The sequence below is a fragment of the Vulpes vulpes genome, chromosome 7 (genome assembly GCF_048418805.1).
Source record: "Vulpes vulpes isolate BD-2025 chromosome 7, VulVul3, whole genome shotgun sequence".
NCBI lineage: Eukaryota > Metazoa > Chordata > Mammalia > Carnivora > Canidae > Vulpes > Vulpes vulpes.
This window is the reverse complement of record NC_132786.1, coordinates 44,945,871-44,963,829: the sequence shown is the minus strand read 5'-3', so window position 1 is coordinate 44,963,829 and position 17,959 is coordinate 44,945,871. Positions and strand designations below refer to the sequence as shown.

Genomic DNA, 17,959 nt, shown 5'->3' with positions numbered 1-17,959 from the left:
GGTCCTTGTCCTCATCCTGCTGTCCTACTAGGGCAGAGAGGCTAATTCATTGCCACAACAAATGCTAAATACAGTACTCAGTCTCAACCTTCTAGAAAGCCTAACCAGAGAATCCAGGAAATCACAAAGACCATCCCACAGGCTGACTTGAATAGGGAACCAAGCCAGCAGTATTATCCAGCTATTCTCAATCCCAGACATACCCCTGACCTCAGAGGATGAATAGCTGCCTTGCCTCAAAATAGACTCTAATAAGATATCCCACTTACCCAAAGATGTTATCAGCAGACATGTGCAGAATCCCAGACTGAGCTTGACTGGTGAGGAAATGTCTGCCAAATCAAACATGCTAAGTCTGAAAGAGGAGACCCCTTATTCAAATGTGCAGGTACCAACTAAGGAATCAAAGATTTTGTGAAAAATCAGGTAAGTATTATACCATCAAAGGAAATAAATGAAGCTCTAGTAACTGACCCAAAAGAAATGGAGACTTGTGAGCTGTCAAATAAAGAATTCAGAATAATTCTCATCAAGAAATTTAGTGAACTCTAAGAACACACAGCTAAAAAAAAATAATGAAAATACACAAACAAGAAGTTCAACTAAGAAATAGAAATCATTAAAAAAAAAAAAAAAAAAAAAAAAAACCTACTCCAAATCCTAGAGCTGAAAAATATAACTGAATCGAAGAATTCAATAAAGAGTTTCAAAAGCAGACTCGGCCATGCAGAAGAACAATGAACTAGAAGAAAAACAATTGAAATTACACAGCTAGAGGAGCAAAAAGAAAAATGAAAAAAAGTGAAGAGAGGCTACAAGAATTATAGGACATGATGAAAACAAATAATACTGGGATTATGGGAATTCCAAGAAAAAAAAGAAATGGACAGAAAGTATATTTAAAGCAATAATGGCAGAAAACTTCCCCAACTTGGGTAGAGAAACAGATACTCAGATCCAAGAGGCCCAAAGGACCCAAATAGAGCTAAATCAAAACACTTTACCATTAAATGGCAACAAAGACAAAAACTTTTGAAAACAAGAAAAAACTGAGATTACAAAAAAGAGAACCCTAAAGGTGGACCTCTCAACAGAAACTTTTCAGGCTTGAAAACAATGGGAGGACATATTCAAGATACTGGGAGCAAAAAACCCTCAAAGTTTCAATCCAGATTTGTATACCCAGTGAAGACGTCCTTCAGAAATAAAGGAGAGGTAGACTTTTCCAGATAAAAGCTGAGGGAGTTCATTACCACTGGATCTGCCTTAAAAGAAATTCTAAAGGGAGCTCTTTGAGTGAAAATAAGATTGCTAGTTAATAACACAGAAACATAAGAAGGCAGTGTAAAAGTCACTGCTAATGATAGTCAAAAATGATTCTGTAATAGGGGAATGGTGGTGTTTAAGTCATTTAAGTTTCAAAGTTAAAAATGTGCACCTAGGTGGCTCAGTCAGTTTAGCATCTGCCTTCAGATTGGGTCATGGTCCCAAGGTCCTGGGATCAAGCTCCACATGGGGCTCTGCTCGGCAGGGAGTCTGTTTCTCTGTCCCCCTCTGCTGCCACTCCACCTGCTTGTGCATGTGTGGTCTTTCTGTCAAGTAAAATCTTAAAAAAATTGTTTCTTATAAAAAACAAAAAAAAGTTAAAAACAACATAGAAAAAGTAACTATATCTTTAATAATGTTATTACACAATAAAAATGTAAAATGTGAGAAGTGTAAAGCTTAGGAATCCAATTAAAGTTGCTGATAGTTAAAAATAGGGTGTTAAATTTTAGGATATTTTATGGTTCTCATGGTAACCACAGAGAAAAAACCTTTTAATTACACAAAAGAAGATGACAAGTCAAAGTATACTGATGACAGGACATCATACCACAAAGACAACAGGATAAGAAACAAGGAACAATGGACCTACAAAACAAACACAAACAGCAGTATTAAATCCTTACTGATTGTTACTTTAAATGTCAATAGATTGGCAGCTCCGATGGTCCAGCAGTTTGGCACCACCTTCGGCCCGGGGTATGATCCTGGAGACCCGGGATTGAATCCCACATCAGGCTCCCTGCATGGAGCCTGCTTCTCCCTCTGCCTGTGTCTCTGCCTCTCTCTCTCTCTCCCTCTCTCTGTGTCTGTCATGAATAAATAAATAAAATCTTAAAAAAAAAGTCAATAGATTAAATTCTCCAATATATAAAGACACAGACTAAGTGGATTAAAATAACAAGATCCAATGATATTCTACAAAAGACCTTTTTCAGAATTAAAGGCAAACAGACTGGGGATCCCTGGGTGGCTCAGTGGTTTGGCGCCTGCCTTCACCCCGGGGCATGATCCTGGAGTCCTGGGATCGGGTCCCACGTTGGGCTCCCTGCGTGGAGGCTGCTTCTCCCTCTGCCTGTGTCTCTGCCTCGCTTTCTGTGTGTCTCATGAATAAATAAATAAAATATTAAAAAGAAAAGGCAAACAGACTGTGAAGAAAGACATTTCAAGCAATGGGTACCTCCCCCCCAAAAAGAAAGCTGGGATAGCTATACTTTTATCAGACAAAATAGACTTTAAAATTGTAAAAAGAGACAAAGGTCATTATATAAAAGATAAGGGGGTCAACAGAGCAAGATGACATAATAATTGTAAATATTTATGCACCCAGTGTTATAATCAGCACATAAAGACAATGCAAAATGAACAAATCTAAAAGGATAAATAAGCGACAATACAGTAATAGTTGGGGACTTTAATATTCCACCCAACAATGCAGACAGCAAATCAATAAGGAAAAAGCAGATTTGAACAACACTATAGACAAAATGGACTTAATAGTGATATATAGAACATTCTATCTGGAGAGCAGAATACATTCTTCACAGGTGTGAATGGAACATTATCTAGGATAGAACATGTGAGGCCAAAAAAACCCCAATTCTTAGCAAATTCAAGAACAATGAAATCATACCAAATATGATTCTCTGACCACTCTCTTCAGGAGAGTGTTGTATAATTTCCATTGTTTTTCTATAGTTTTCCTTGTTACAACACTCTCCTGAAGAATGAATGGATCAAAGAAGAAAGGGAAAATAGAATATTTTGAGACAGATGACAATTGTGAGATACAATAAAAGCAATTCAAGGAGGGAGATTCATAGCAATAAGCATCCCAGGTAAATAATCTTTTTTTTAAAAAAAAGATTTAATTTATTCATGACAGACACAGAGAAAGAAGGCAGAGACATAGGCAGAGAGAGAAGCAGGCTCCATGCAGGAAGCCTGATATGGGACTCGATCCCAGGACTCCAAGATCATTCCTGGGCCAAAGGCAGGCACTCAACCACTGAGCCACCCAGGTGTCCCCCAGATAAGTAATCTAACTCTAGTCCTTAACAAGTAGAAAAAGAATAACAAAGTAAACCCCAAGTTAGCAGAGAAGGAAAAAGTAAAGATTACAGCAGAACTAAAGGAAGGTGAGAAGCAAGCAGTAGAAAACATTACCCAGACTAAGAGGTAGTTCTTTGAAAATATAAAATTAACAAACCATTAGCTAAATCAAGGAAAAAAGAGGAACCAAATTAACAAAATTATAAATGAAACAAGGAGATATTACAACTGATACTCTAGAAATACAAAGAATCTTAAAAGGTTAATATGAACAATTATATGCTAACAGGAAAACATAAGAAATTAAAAAATATTAGGATACAATTTACTGAGACTAAGAAGAAACAGTCTGAATTAGACTAATTACTAGTATGGAGACTTAATCAGTAATTAAAGCTGTCCCAACAAAGAAAATTCCAAGACCAGATATCTTAACTGGTAAACTTTATCAAATATTTAAAATAAAATTACACAGATCCTTCCGAAATTCTTCTTAGAAATCAAAGAGCTGACACTCCCAAACTCATTTTACAAGCAACATCACCAAAGCCAGAAAAAGATGCTACCAGAAAACTATGAACCAATATCCCTGATGACAGATGCAAAAATTCTCAATAAAATACTAGCAAATTGAATTCAGCAGCTCATGAAAAGGATCATTTACAATAATCAAGGGTAATTTATATCTGGGATGCAAGGATGACTCAACATGTGCTAATCAGTCAATGTGATACATGACATTAATAGAATAAAAGAAAAAATAATCATGTGGTCATTGCAATAGATATAGAGAAAGCATTTGAAAAAATGAACCATCCTTTCACGATAAAAACTCTTATCAATTATATATAGAAGGAATGAATCTCAACATAATAAAGGCCATATATGAGGGATGCCTGGGTGGCTCAGCGGTTGAAAGTCTGCCTTTGGCTCAGGGCATGATCCTGAGGTCCTAGGATCAAGTCCTGCATCAGCCTCCCTGCCAGAAGCCTGCTTCTCCCCTCTGTCTGTGCCTGTGCCTCTGTGTCGCTCATGAATAAAATAAAATCTTAAATAAAATTAAACAATTAAAAAATAAAATATAAAGGCCATATATGAGCCTACATCTATTACAATATTCAATGGTGAAAGGGTGAAAAGCTTTTCCTAAAGGGAACATGACTAGTGTGCCCACTCTTAACCACTCATAGTGAATATTGTATTGGAAATCCTTGACAGAGCCATCAGGGAAGAAAGAAAGAAAAAGTATCAGAAATGGAAATGAAGAAGTAAAACTGTATTTACATATGACATGATTTTATAAATAGAAAATCCTAAAGACTCCACCAAAAAAAGTTAGATCTAATCAATGAATTTGGTAAAGTTGCAGGATATTTAATTAAAATACAAAGATTCATACTATTTCTAAATAGTATGAATTACTATTTTGTTAAATAGTAACAAATGACCTGAAAAAGAAAGAAGATGATCCCATTTACGACACCATCAAAAGCAACAAAATACTAAGGAATAAATTTGACCAGGAAGTAAAAGATCTTTACTCTGAAAACTATAATATACTGATAAAAGAAATTGAAGAAGACACAAATACATGGAAAAGTATCCTGTGTTCCTGCACTGGAAAAATTAATATTGTTAAAATGTTCATACTGCCAAAAGCCATCCATAAATTCATGCAAATCCTTATCAAGATTCTAGTGGCATTTTCCTACAGAAGTAGAAAAAAATCCTAAAATTTATACAGATCAACAAAAGACTCTGAATAGCCAAAGACATCCTGACAAAAAAGGAAAAATACCAGTAGGCGTCAAACTTTCTCATCTCAAGCTGTACTATAAAGCTATAGTAATCAAAACAGTAAGATACTCCCACTAAAGCAGACAAATAGATCAATGAACAGAACTGAGAACTCAGAAATAAACCCAAACATATGGGGTCAACTAATACTTGGCAAGGGAGCCAAGAATACTCTGGAAAAAGTCTCTTCAATGAACGATGCTGGGAAAACTGGATATTCACATGTTAAAGAATGAAACTATATATCTATCTTACACCACTTATAAAAATTAAATTAATGACTTAAATGTAAGACTTGAAAAAATGTAAGACTAGTAAAAAGAAAAAGGAATAAAGGTCCCTGACATGGGTCTTGGTCATGACCTTTTTTTGGATGTGACACCTAAAGCACAAACAACAAAATAAAAAATCAGCAAGTAGAGTCCATCAAATTAAAAGTTTCTTTTGGAAAAGAAAAAACAGTGAAAAGATAACCTGTGAAATGGGAAAAAAGTATCTGCAAACCATATATCTGATAAGGAGTTAATATTCAAAAAATATAAAGAACTTATAAAAACTCAATTACAAAAATAAAGATAATCCAATTTAAAGATGGGCAAAAGACTTGACTGGACATTTCCCCAAAGACACAAGAAAGGCAATAGTTAATATGAAAAGATGCAAGTCAAAATCACTAACATATCACCTCATGCCTGTTTGGGTGGCCATCCTCAACAAGACAAAATATAACAAATGCTGGTAAGGATGTGGAAAAAGGGAACACTTGTGTACTGCTGGTAGAACTGTAAACTGGTGCAGCCAGTATGGAGAATCCTCAAAATATTAAGATAGAATTACCACACCTATCAGCACACAGCAGCAGTTGAGGTCAGGACCCATAGCCTTCCAGACCAAGAGGCACCCCATGCCAACCAATTACCCAACAGGGCTTATGGTTGGCCCTGGCAACCGCTTAGGCTAGGGGCCACCCATAACTACTACCGTGCCCACAGCACTTGTGCACACACTGACACAAGAGGGAGTGTGCAGTTCACACAGGGGGTACCCTTGGGGGATATGGCTCTGGTGGCCAATGGAGATTGCGATTCTGGGCCCTACAGGATATCTCTTACTTTAAAAAGCTACTCCCTCAAGACTAGGAGACATAGCTGAAGTACCTAATACACAGAAAGAAACAGAGGCAAAATTAGGAGGAGATAGATTAGTATGTACCAAAAGAAAACCTAGAACAAAACCTCAAGAAAAAAAAACAAATTGGAGATGATTAATCTAACAAAGAGAGTTTGAAGTAATGGCCATAAAGATGCTTATCAAAGTTGGAAGAACAATGGATAAGGTGAACATTTCAACAAAGAAAAAAATGTAAGAAAGTACCAATCCGAGAGTAAAATAACAGAAATGAAAGTTACACTAAAGGGAATAAACAGATTAGATGATAAAGAAGTATGGGTCAAAAATCTGGAAGACAGGGTGGCAAAAAATTACCCAAACCAAACAGAAAAAAAAAAATTAAAAACATGATAGTTGAAGGCATCTCTGAGACATCAAGAATACTAACAATCACATTACAGGGATCCCAGAAGGAAAAGAGAAAACAATAGAAACTTTATTTCAAGAAATAATGGCTGAAGACTTTAACCTGGGAAAGGAAGCAGACATGCAGGTCCAGGAAGCACAAGTCTCAAACAAGAGAAACCCAAAGAGATCCACACCAAGACAAATCACAATCAAAGGTCAAAAATTAAAGACAGTATCTCAAAATTAAAAGGTCAAAAATTAAAGGTAAAGAATAGTATCTTAAAAGTAGCAAGAGAAAAGCAATTAGTCATACAAAGGACCCCTCCCCCCCATCACCACCAGAGAACTATCAGCGGATTTTTCAACAGAAACATTGCAGATCAAAAGAGAGTGGCACAATATATTCCAACTGCTGAAAACCAAAAACAAAAATCCTGCAACCAAGAATACTCTACCTGGCAAGGTTATTATTCAGAATTGAAGGAAGAATAATTTCCCAGACAAGAAAACACTGAAGGAGTTCATCACCACTAAACCAGATTTTCAAGAATATTACAGGAAGAGAAGAGAAGCCTATAACTAGAAATAAAATATATGAAAAAAAATATCACTGATAAAAGCAAACATATAGTAAAGATAATGGATCAACCAGTTATATAGCATGAAGATTAAAAGACAAAAGAAGCAAAATTAATTATATCTATAATAATCATTTAAGGGATTCAGAAAATTAAAAGATGTAAAGCATGACATCAAAAACATAAAACGTGGGACAGGGGAGTAAAAATTAATTGCTTTTGGAATGTGTTCAAACTTAAGCAACCACCAACTTTGAAGACTGCTATACACATAGGTTGTTATATATGAACCTTCTGGTAACAACAAAAAACCTGTAATAAATACACAGTAAAAGAAAAGGAATCCAAGGGTAACACTAAAGAAATCACCAACACAAGGGAAGAGAGGAAGAATGGAAGAGAGAATATAAAAGCAACTAGAAAAAAATTAAGAATATAACAAATTCATACCCATCAGTAATTATCATAAATGTAAATGAACTAAATGCTTCAATCAATAGACAAAAGGTAGCTGAATGGATAAAAACAAAACAAAAAAAATGATGCTGATTACAAGAGATTCAGTACAAATGAAAAGACACACACAGACTGAATGGGAAGGGGTGAAAGAAGATATTCCATGAAAATGGAAAAGGAAGCTGGTAACAATATTTATTATCAGACAAAATAAATTTTCAAACAGAGGTTATAACAAGAAACAAAGAAAGGCATTAAATAATAACGGATTGGGCAGCCCTGGTGGCTCAGTGGTTTAGCGCCGCCTTCAGCCCAGGGCCTGATCCTGGAGACCTGGGATGGAGTCCCATGTCGGGCTCCCTGCGTGGAGCCTGTTTCTCCCTCTGTCTGTGTCCCTGCCCCCCCACCTCTCTGTGTCTCTCATGAATGAATAAATAAAATCTTAAATAAATACATAGATAGATAGATAAAATAGATCAATCAAACAGGAACGTTTAACATTTATAAATATTTATGCACCCAACCAACCGAGAAGCACCTTAATATTAGGAGATACAAAGGGAGAAACTGACAGTAATATAGTAATAGTGGACTTTAACAATCCATTGACTTCAAAGGACAGATCTGCCAGACAGAAATTTATTAAGAAAACATTATCCTTAAATGACACATTACACCAAAGGGACTTAATATATACATAATATTCCATCCAAAACAGCAGAATATACATTCTTCTCAGGTTCACATGGAATGTTCTCCAGGATGAATCACATGTTAGGCCACAAAACAAGTCTCCATAAATTTAAGATAACTGAAATTATATGAAGCATCTTTTCTAACCACAAAGGTATGAAACTAGAAATTAGTTACAAGAAGAAAACTAGAAAAAAAACACAAACACATGGAGACTAAACAACATGCTACTAAACAACCAATGGATTGATGAAGACATAAAAAGAGGAAATTAAAAACAAAAAACCTTGAGACAAATGAAGTAACAACATTCCAAAATCTATGAGACACAACAAAAGCAGTTCTAATTGGAAGTTTACAGTGATACACGCCCACATCAAGAAATAAGGAAAATCTCAAATAATCTAATCCTACATCTAAAGGAACTAGAAGAACAAACAAAACCCAAAGTACATAAAAGGAAGGAAATAGAAAAGATCAGAATAGAAGTAACTGAAATATAGACAAAACAAAACAAAAACAATGGAAAAGATCAATGAAACTAAGAGCTGCTTTGTTGGAAAGATAAACTTCAAAACATTTAGTCAGACTCATCAAGAAAGAAGACAGGGCCCAAAAAGTAAAATCAGGAATAAAAGAAGCATCATAAGAGACTACAATGAATAATTACATACCAAAAGATTGGAAAACCTAGAAAAAAATGGATAAATTACTAGAAATACATAATCTTCTGAGACTAAATCCAAAAGTAATAGAAAATCTGAACAGACCAATTAGTAGTAATTGAAACTGAATCAGTAATCAAAAAACTCCCAACAAAGAAAAGTCCAAAACCAGATGGCTTCACTGAATTCTCTCAAAAATTTAGAGTTAATAACTATCTTTGAACTATTTCAAAAAAATGCAGAGGAATAAATGCTTCCTTACTAATTCTATAAAGCCAGCATTACCCTGATATCTAAACTAGAAACAAACAAACAACAAAAAGTTATAGGACGATATCCCTGATGAACATAGACGCAAAAATTCTTGACAATATATTAGCAAACTGAATTCAATGATAAATTGAAAGGCTCTCACACCACAACAGAGCAGCACTTATTCTGGGGATGCAAGATGGCTCAACATTTGCAAATCAATCAATCTGATAAACCACATCAACAAAATAAAGGATGAAGATCATACGATCATCTCAATAGATGCATAAAAAGCATTTGACAAAGTACAACATCCATTTATGATAAAAAGTCTCAACAAAGTAGAGGCCACATATGACAAACTCATAGCTAACATCATACTCAACAGTGAAAACCTAAAAGCTTTTCTTCTAGGAGTAGGAACAAGACAAGGATGTTTATTCTGTTTTTTGTTTTTTTGGGTTTTTTTAAATTTTCTTCATTTACTCATGAGAGACACACAAAGAGAGAGAGAAAGAGAGAGAGAGAGAGGCAGAGACACAGGGAGAAGGAGAAGCAGGCTCCAAGCAGGGAGCCTGATGTGGGACTCAATCCCAGGACCCCAGGATCACGCCCTGGGCCGAAGGTGGCGCCAAACCGCTGAACCACCCAGGCTGCCTGATTCTCACTTTTATTTAACATAGTATTGGAAGAACAGCCACAGCCGACTACCAAATCACTACACAAAAATCTGTTGCATTTCTATACATTAAAAGAGAAAGACACTAGAAAGAAAAATATACTAGAAAGAAAATAAGAAAACAATTCCAAGGATAATTGTATCTGCAAGAACAAAGATTTAGGAATAAATATTACCAAGGAGGTAAATGACTGCTGAACAGAAAACTATAAGACATTGATGAAATAAACTGAAGATGATACAAATAAATGGAAAAACATGGCATGCTCATGGATTGGAAAAATATTGTTAAAATGTCCATAGTAAAAAACAAAGTGATACACAGATTCAGTGCAATCCTTATGAAAATTCCAATGGCATTTTTCACAGAACTAGAATAACCCTAAAGTTTATATGGAATCACAAAAGACCCGAAGTAGCCAAAGCTATCTTGAGAGAACAAAGCTGCAGATATCCTGCTCCTAGATATCAAACTATACAACATGCTATAATAATCAAAACAGTACACTAATGGCACAAAACCAGATGCATACATCAATGAAACAGAATAGAGAGCCCAGAAATAAACTTACACTTATGTAGTCAATTGATCTTTAACAAAGTTGGCAAGAACATACAATGGAGAAAAGACAGTTTCCTTAATAAATAAATGGTGATGAGAAAACTGGACAGCTACATCCAAAAAAATGAAACCAGACCACTTTCTTATACCAAACCCCAAAATAAAATAAAATAAAATAAAAAATAAAAAATAAAAATAAAAATAAAAATAAAATAAAATAAAATAAAATAAAAAGTACTAAAGACTTAAATGTATCATATGGATCCACAAAACTCTAGAAGAAAACACAGACAGTGATTTGGTTTTAGCAACATTTCTGGGGGACCTATCTTTTTAAAAAAGGCCAGCAGTAAGCAAAAATAAACAGGACTATATCAAACTAAAAAGGTTTTGCACAGCAAAGGAAACCATCAACAGAACAAAAACGCAACCTCCCGAATAGAAGATATTTGTAAATGAAATATCTGATTAGGGGTTAATATCCAAACTATATTAAAAGCTCCAAAATATATTAAAAACTCGTCAACTCAATATTAAAAAAAATAAGGAATTTTGATTTAAAAATGGGAAGAAGACTTGAAAAGCTATTTTTCAAAAAAAGACAAAGAGGCGATTAACAGGCATATGTAAAGATATTAACAGGCATATGTAAAGATCTTAACATCAGCAATCATGGTGAAATGCAAATCATGACTACACTGAAATATCACTTTGAATCTGTCAGAAAGGCTATTATCAAAAAGATAAGCAAAAGTTGGCGAGGATGTGGAGAAAAGGGAACCCTGGTAAACTGCTGGTAGGAACATAAATTGGCACAGCACTATGGAAAAACAGTATGACATTTACTCAAAAAATTAAAAATGTATCTACCAAAAGATCCAGCCATTCCACTTCTAGGTATTTATCTGAAGAAAACAAAATCAAATCACTAATTGGAAGAGATATATGCACCCCTTTACTATATTGGCAAAGATACTGAAGCAACCTAAATATGCGTATATACGAATGGATTAAATAAGTGTTTATGTGTGCGTATGTATTTTTATGTACAGATACACAGTGGAATATTATTCAGCCTTAACAAATCATATTATTTGTGACAACTTGGAAAAACCCACAGGGTATTATCCTAAGTGAAATAAGTCAGAAAAAAACAAATACTGTATGATTTTGGTTATATGTGTAATCTGAAAAGCAAAAAAATAAATAAAAAATAAAACAATACATGAACACTCACAGATACAGAGAACAAACTAATGGTTGCAGAGAGGGAAGGGAGGGATAGACGAAATAGGTGAAGGGGATTAAGAAGTACAATCTTCCAATTACAAAATAAGACGGGATATAATGTACACGTAGGGCATTTAGAAATATTGTAACAACTTTGTATAATGACAAATGGTAACTAGACTTACTGTAGTGATCACTTCATAATATATATAAACAAATCATTACGTACACCTGAAACTTAAAAAATACTGCCTGTCACAAATTGTCCTTCAAAAAGGAAAACTGAACTACCATGTGTTCCAGCAATTCAATTTCTGGAAACACATCCAAAGGAAACAAAAACATGTAACTCTAAAGGGTATCTGCATGCTTTTGTTCATAGCCAAGACATGGAAACAATCTGTTCATTGATGTATGAACAAAGCAGGTGAGTGTGTGTGTGTGTGTATATATATATACACAATGTGTATATATACACACATATACACAATGTGTATATATACATACATATATACATTGTGTGTATATATATACACACACACATTATATATATATATTGTATATACAATATATACAATAATACAATGGAGTATTATCCAGCAATAAAGAACAAAGGTATCCTATCACTTGTGACAACAGGAATGGACCCTGGGGGCATTATTATGCTAAGTGAAATAAGTCAGAGAAAAGCCAATATTGTATGCTCTCTCTCATATATGGAATCTAAAACAAAAAACAAAACAACTCATAGGATAAGGGATCAGATTTATGGTTGCTGGAGGTGGGGGTATAGGGAGGGGGAACTGGAAAAAGGTGGTGAAAAGGTATAACCTTCCAGTTAAAGATATATATATAAGTACTAGAGTTGTAACATACAGCATGAGTGCAGCTAACACTGCTTCATGATACACATGAAAGTTCAGTTAATCCTGATAATTCTAATCACAAAGAAAACAGCTTTTGCTTTTTAGTTTATCTATCGTAGATGAGATGATAGACGCTAAGTCTACTTATTGTGGTAATCATTTCACAACGTATATACATCAAACCATTATGTTATGTATCTTACACAGTGATGTGTATCAACTACGTACCAATAAAACTGAGGAAAAAAGAGAAAGGACAAGAAAGCTACATTGTTGAAAACTCTAGTATGAATGGTTTGGAGGGGGTATAGTAATATCTTTAAATAAAATAATCAAGTATTCAGTTGACCCCCTGAACAATATCAGCTTGAATTGCACGGCTCTATGTATATAGAGATTTTTTTTTTCAATAAAGCACAGTAGTATAAATGTATTCTCTCTTCTATAATATATAATTTTAACATTTTCTTATTTCTAGCTTACTTTATTACTACAGTATATAATATGTATGATGTACAAAATATGTGGTAATCAATTGTTTATGTTATTAACAAGGCTTCCAGGCAACGCAGCCTACTGGTGTTTAAGTTTTCGGGGAGTTAAAATTGTACATGGATTTTTGTCTGTGAAGTCGGTGCACCTAACCTCTACATTGTTCAAAAGTCAACTGTAATTGTTTGTGTCAATTAGTTAAAAATAGGACTCTTAATATGTTAGAGATGTGTTATATAAGAGTACTCTGTTAATGTAAATAAAACAAGTGTTAATTCTTTTAGAATATAAAAGTTAGCATACTATACTGAGGAATATTTGTTCATTTTTGCAACTTATTATAAATAATAATACCCTATTAATGATACTTAGGATATAGTTGTAATGGATTTTCTATTATTATAACACAACTCACTACATGCCATTCCTATAGTTATCAATTCTTAGAAGCTTCTTTGCCTAATACTGAGGATGGGATTTTAATTTCTTCCATTTGGCAATTTATATCTACAAAAATATAGAAGTAAAAAAAATTTTAAAAATGACACATTACATATATGAAACAAAACTATGCATTTATTCTGAAACAAAATAGTATAAATATTTAATATTTTAAAATGTCTTTAATGTGATGTCTTTCACATTAGACACAAACTCTTTTTTCAGCCTTCCCAAACATTTTACAAGATACTATAATTTATACATGTTCATTTAGACTTATTAGAAGTTAATCTAACACTGATATTTATATAAAAGGTAACATTTATTGCATATTAAAACTTTATTATGCTTTCACAGGGTCTAGAAAGAGCATGGCTAATCCAAAAGACTAAAAATCTCTATTAGCACATTTTCAGTTTAAATGAAACATCAATCAGGAAGTATTTTATTGAGGGTACCTGGTCTAAAGCATAGGTAATAAACTAATGTAAAACTGACTCAAGGCAGATTACTTCTCAGCTAGTAATATTTAGAGTTCAAGTGACTTGCTACTCAGTAATACTTTGGAAAATTTAGTAACTTTTACCATGATTCAGCAATCAACAAAGAACTTTTTTTTAGAGTAAAGTTAGGTGAGGATAAGGAAAAACCTGGCATATGGTTTTATTCTTTAAGATCAAGTTTACTTTTGCCCCTAAAAATGAATTCCAATTTTAACTGAAATTCCTTCCATTTAAGCAAATGTAATTTATAATCAAACTTATCTGTCAAACAACCTCTATTCCAATAGAAATTTCCTACTCTTATTTCTAGGAAATCTTCCAACTTTGAAAGGGATATCTTTACTGTACATCCCACTTATTTATAACCTTCTTCTATTTGAGATATTAGTGTTTAAATTTCTACCTATGACAAACCTGTACTCTGAATAATAACTCCTAAGCTTTCCTCCATTTCCTGATATCCATCTGGTTTTCTCTTACATGTTAAAGTAAAATTAGAATCTCTGCCTTGCCAGGCATTTTTCCCCCTCTGGCACAACTTCTCCAAATGACCAATTTTTAGAAGAAAACAATATAGCCATAAAATTGCCCAAAAAATCATGTACTTTTTCTACTGCAATAGAAACCAAAATTCACAATTATTCAAATGCAGACATTTTTCTGTCTTGGACAACTTATACAACCTATATCTGAACTAATTGTCTATTGGTTAAATGCAAATATTCATGATTGAACTCCTCTTTTTAATGACTGGGTTGTAAGGAAGTTGCCTAATTAATTTTGGAACGAGGAAACAAGGTAGGTTAACAGGTACAGAATGAAATGAGGAAGAAGTTTGGTTTAAAGAATAAAAAGCGTTGAGATGAATATGTGATTATATAGAAATTTACTGTGTAAGAAAATGTGTTTTTTTGGTTTGTTTGTTGTGTTTTCTTTTAAATTTGTTTTTATGTGGAGGGGAAGTTAGATGAGCACCCAAGCAACTAAACCATGTTTGAGTTACTGTATAATATTTCCACAGTGCCTTATTCTGAATAGGTGTTTCCTAAAATTAGTAGATCAAATGAATTTATGTCCCTTTAAAATGTCTGTGATCTGCTGGTCTCTTATTATGGGTTCTATATAGTTTCTAAGAAAGATACCTGATTGATTGCAAAAGACTGGAACTATTATGCCCTCTATCGCAGTGACTGCTGGGAAAATCAGAAGTTCTGCTGGTCTGTACAATATGGAAAGGTTTCTAAATACCCAGAAGACTCTGCCACAAGTTTAAAACACTTACCTCAGTTATTTCATCTACAAATCCATAAAAATCATGTCTGGTCATTTTGAAGATTAAACACCATGCCCTTAGCACAGTGCCAGTGAGACAGGCAATTAATGAAAGTTAACATCTTTATTCCAATTATATATTTATAGTCCATATGAATACTTGCTCTTCCACAAAGCAAAGACAGATTAAATATTTCTCAAGTCTAGGAAAATAATTTTGTTTTTCCTAAAGTTCTATTGCCAAGAATGTGTATAGAAAGAAACAGAATGAAGGAAAAAGAAATCTGTACTACTATATGCTGGCATTTGGAATAACAATATATATTGAGATGAAATTTAAACAAAACTCTGCACTAAATTGTTTTGTGATTTAGATACTAACTTACCAAGCCTCAGATACATATAGTTACAGATTTTCTCCTTTATTAGCTTTTACAGCTACCCATAAAATGTGTTCATTCTGAAACATGGTACAGAAGCAAACTACTGAACACTGTATCATTTAAAGAGCAAATTTAAAAACTGGACTGCCTAAAAGATAAATATTATTACTAAAGCTGTTCTCTTATGAAAAGCTAACTCACTGTAAAGGTCAAAAAAATTCATTGACTTCTGTGTCTAGATTTACTATTTATTAACAAAAAGATTGTTTTTAACACTAGGAATTTATAAAGTATTTCATTATCCAATCATAAATCTATCATATTTATATAAAAAAATTAGTATGAAAGTTTATGTTGGACTGGGTGAAGTGGAAGGCAATTTTTTTTCTGCTAGGTAAAATAATTATTTAACTGTATTGCTTCTTAAATGTATCTTTAATTTTAAAAATTAAACAATAAATGGGCAGCTGATGTATTCTCTTGATTTATTGTGTATTAAAAGTTACTTTCTTGAGATGGCACATTAGTAGGTTTGATATTTCCTGACACTATGAATAATTTAAAAACAAATGTTTTTTGAAAGTTTTATCATCATGATAGAAGGAAAAATAAGGCTTTCTATAGTTGAAAATAGTATTTTTCAAAAAGGTTAAGAGGAAAAATATCTAAAACCATTTTTGATAAAGAAATGAGGCAGTTTCAAACTAAAAATATAAATTTAAATGAAGCAACTTTATAAAATATTGATACTAGCTAAAATTACATGCATAGGTACTTAATAAAAGAGGAACAGCAGTGGAACTTAAATATGATAGGATTTATCAACAATAAATAAACATTTATAGTGCAAATCATGCAGAAAAATTTCTCAAAGACCACAGCAATTATTCTAATCTGTACAAAATCAGTCTCAGTTCTGCATATAGTCTATCCAGAATATTTATGAATGCAGCCATTGTGATGAAATGCCAATTTGCAAATCATACATATAAATGTGCTTAGTCTTGTGTCATTTCTGTCTTGGTGGTTTATGTTTTCAGGAAAATCTGAAAAGAAAAGAACATAAAAAACCCTAAGATTTAACTTAAGATGATAAATTTTCATCTTCTTACATTCTCTTCCAATTAAGATCTACCTGTAAGAAGATAACTTGACGATGAGGGAAAAGAAGTAGGGAAAGGATTCTAGCATGTCCATATAAATAATTCAATGTTAGCACCAACGTCATATACAACTAGATTGAGAATGGGCACAGAAGGCTGAGACAGATGAGAAAATCCTGCCACTTCCCTCCCTCTAAATGCTCCTTTCTCAGAGTCCATTCCTTCAGCCCACTTGTGTCAGCACAAGATCCCATGACCCAAACTGCTGCTGGGCCGGTCTCTTTTCTGAGGATCGGTAGTGAAACCCTCGTTCATCTCCCTGGGCTGTTTGAACTGTCATTATATGATCAGACCTGTGGGCAGCAATGGTGGAGCATGTGCAAGTGGAACAAAGAAAGGCTCTCTGAAGAGCATGTCAGGAAGCACAAGAGAGTGAGAGAGAGGAAAGAAGAGAGACACAGAAAAGAGAAACAAGTAGCCTTGGCAAGAGTATGAGAAGGAGAAGTTATTATGGCCTCCTGTCGTGTTTTCACTCTCAGCAACTGAGCTGTCCAGTGTGCATTTTGGCTCTATAAAGTATGAATTGTTTAATAATACGAGCTTTTATTTAACACTTGTTGGGGTGGGAACTAGTTTTCGCAACCAAATCACCCCTAAAACTAAACAGAGGAGAGGAGAAGAAATATCTTGAGATCAGATAAAAGTGTGACCAAAGATAAAGTGATAGGAGAAAGAACAGGAAATAGAGAACTTAAGGGGAAAATGGAAAATTGAAGTGGGTACTCTCAAATACATGCCAGATTATAGAAGGCTTAAAACCAGAGAGAAATTTAACAGTTATCCTATCATTGCTAAGGTCTCACCATAAGTTTGCAGCAGTGAAATTATACCACAGGGTGGTATTTGAGGAAGATTATTGTCAGTGCTGTGCAGGAAGGAGAAACACTACATTCAGGGGACTGGCAAGACAGTTACCGGAATCATCCTGGTGTGAGATGAAAAGCGACAGATGAAGTTCATTGTAAAGGAAGAACTGACAAAGGAGACTAGTGAGAAAGATGTCAATGAAGTGATATGGTATACACCATACA

The 17,959-nt window shown here is 33.9% G+C and overlaps 1 protein-coding gene across 3 annotated transcripts in view; it reads right to left on the bottom strand.

The window, feature by feature from the left end:
• Window positions 1-13,722: 13,722 nt before the first annotated feature.
• The window catches only part of VPS37A (VPS37A subunit of ESCRT-I), a 52,272-nt gene continuing 48,035 nt past the window's right edge, over window positions 13,723-17,959 (bottom strand). For all 3 annotated transcript variants that reach the window (XM_025984575.2, XM_025984578.2, XM_025984576.2), the window contains one exon: window positions 13,723-16,811. The gene's annotated coding sequence lies outside the window, so the exon portion shown is untranslated. The remainder of the gene's footprint in view (window positions 16,812-17,959) is intronic.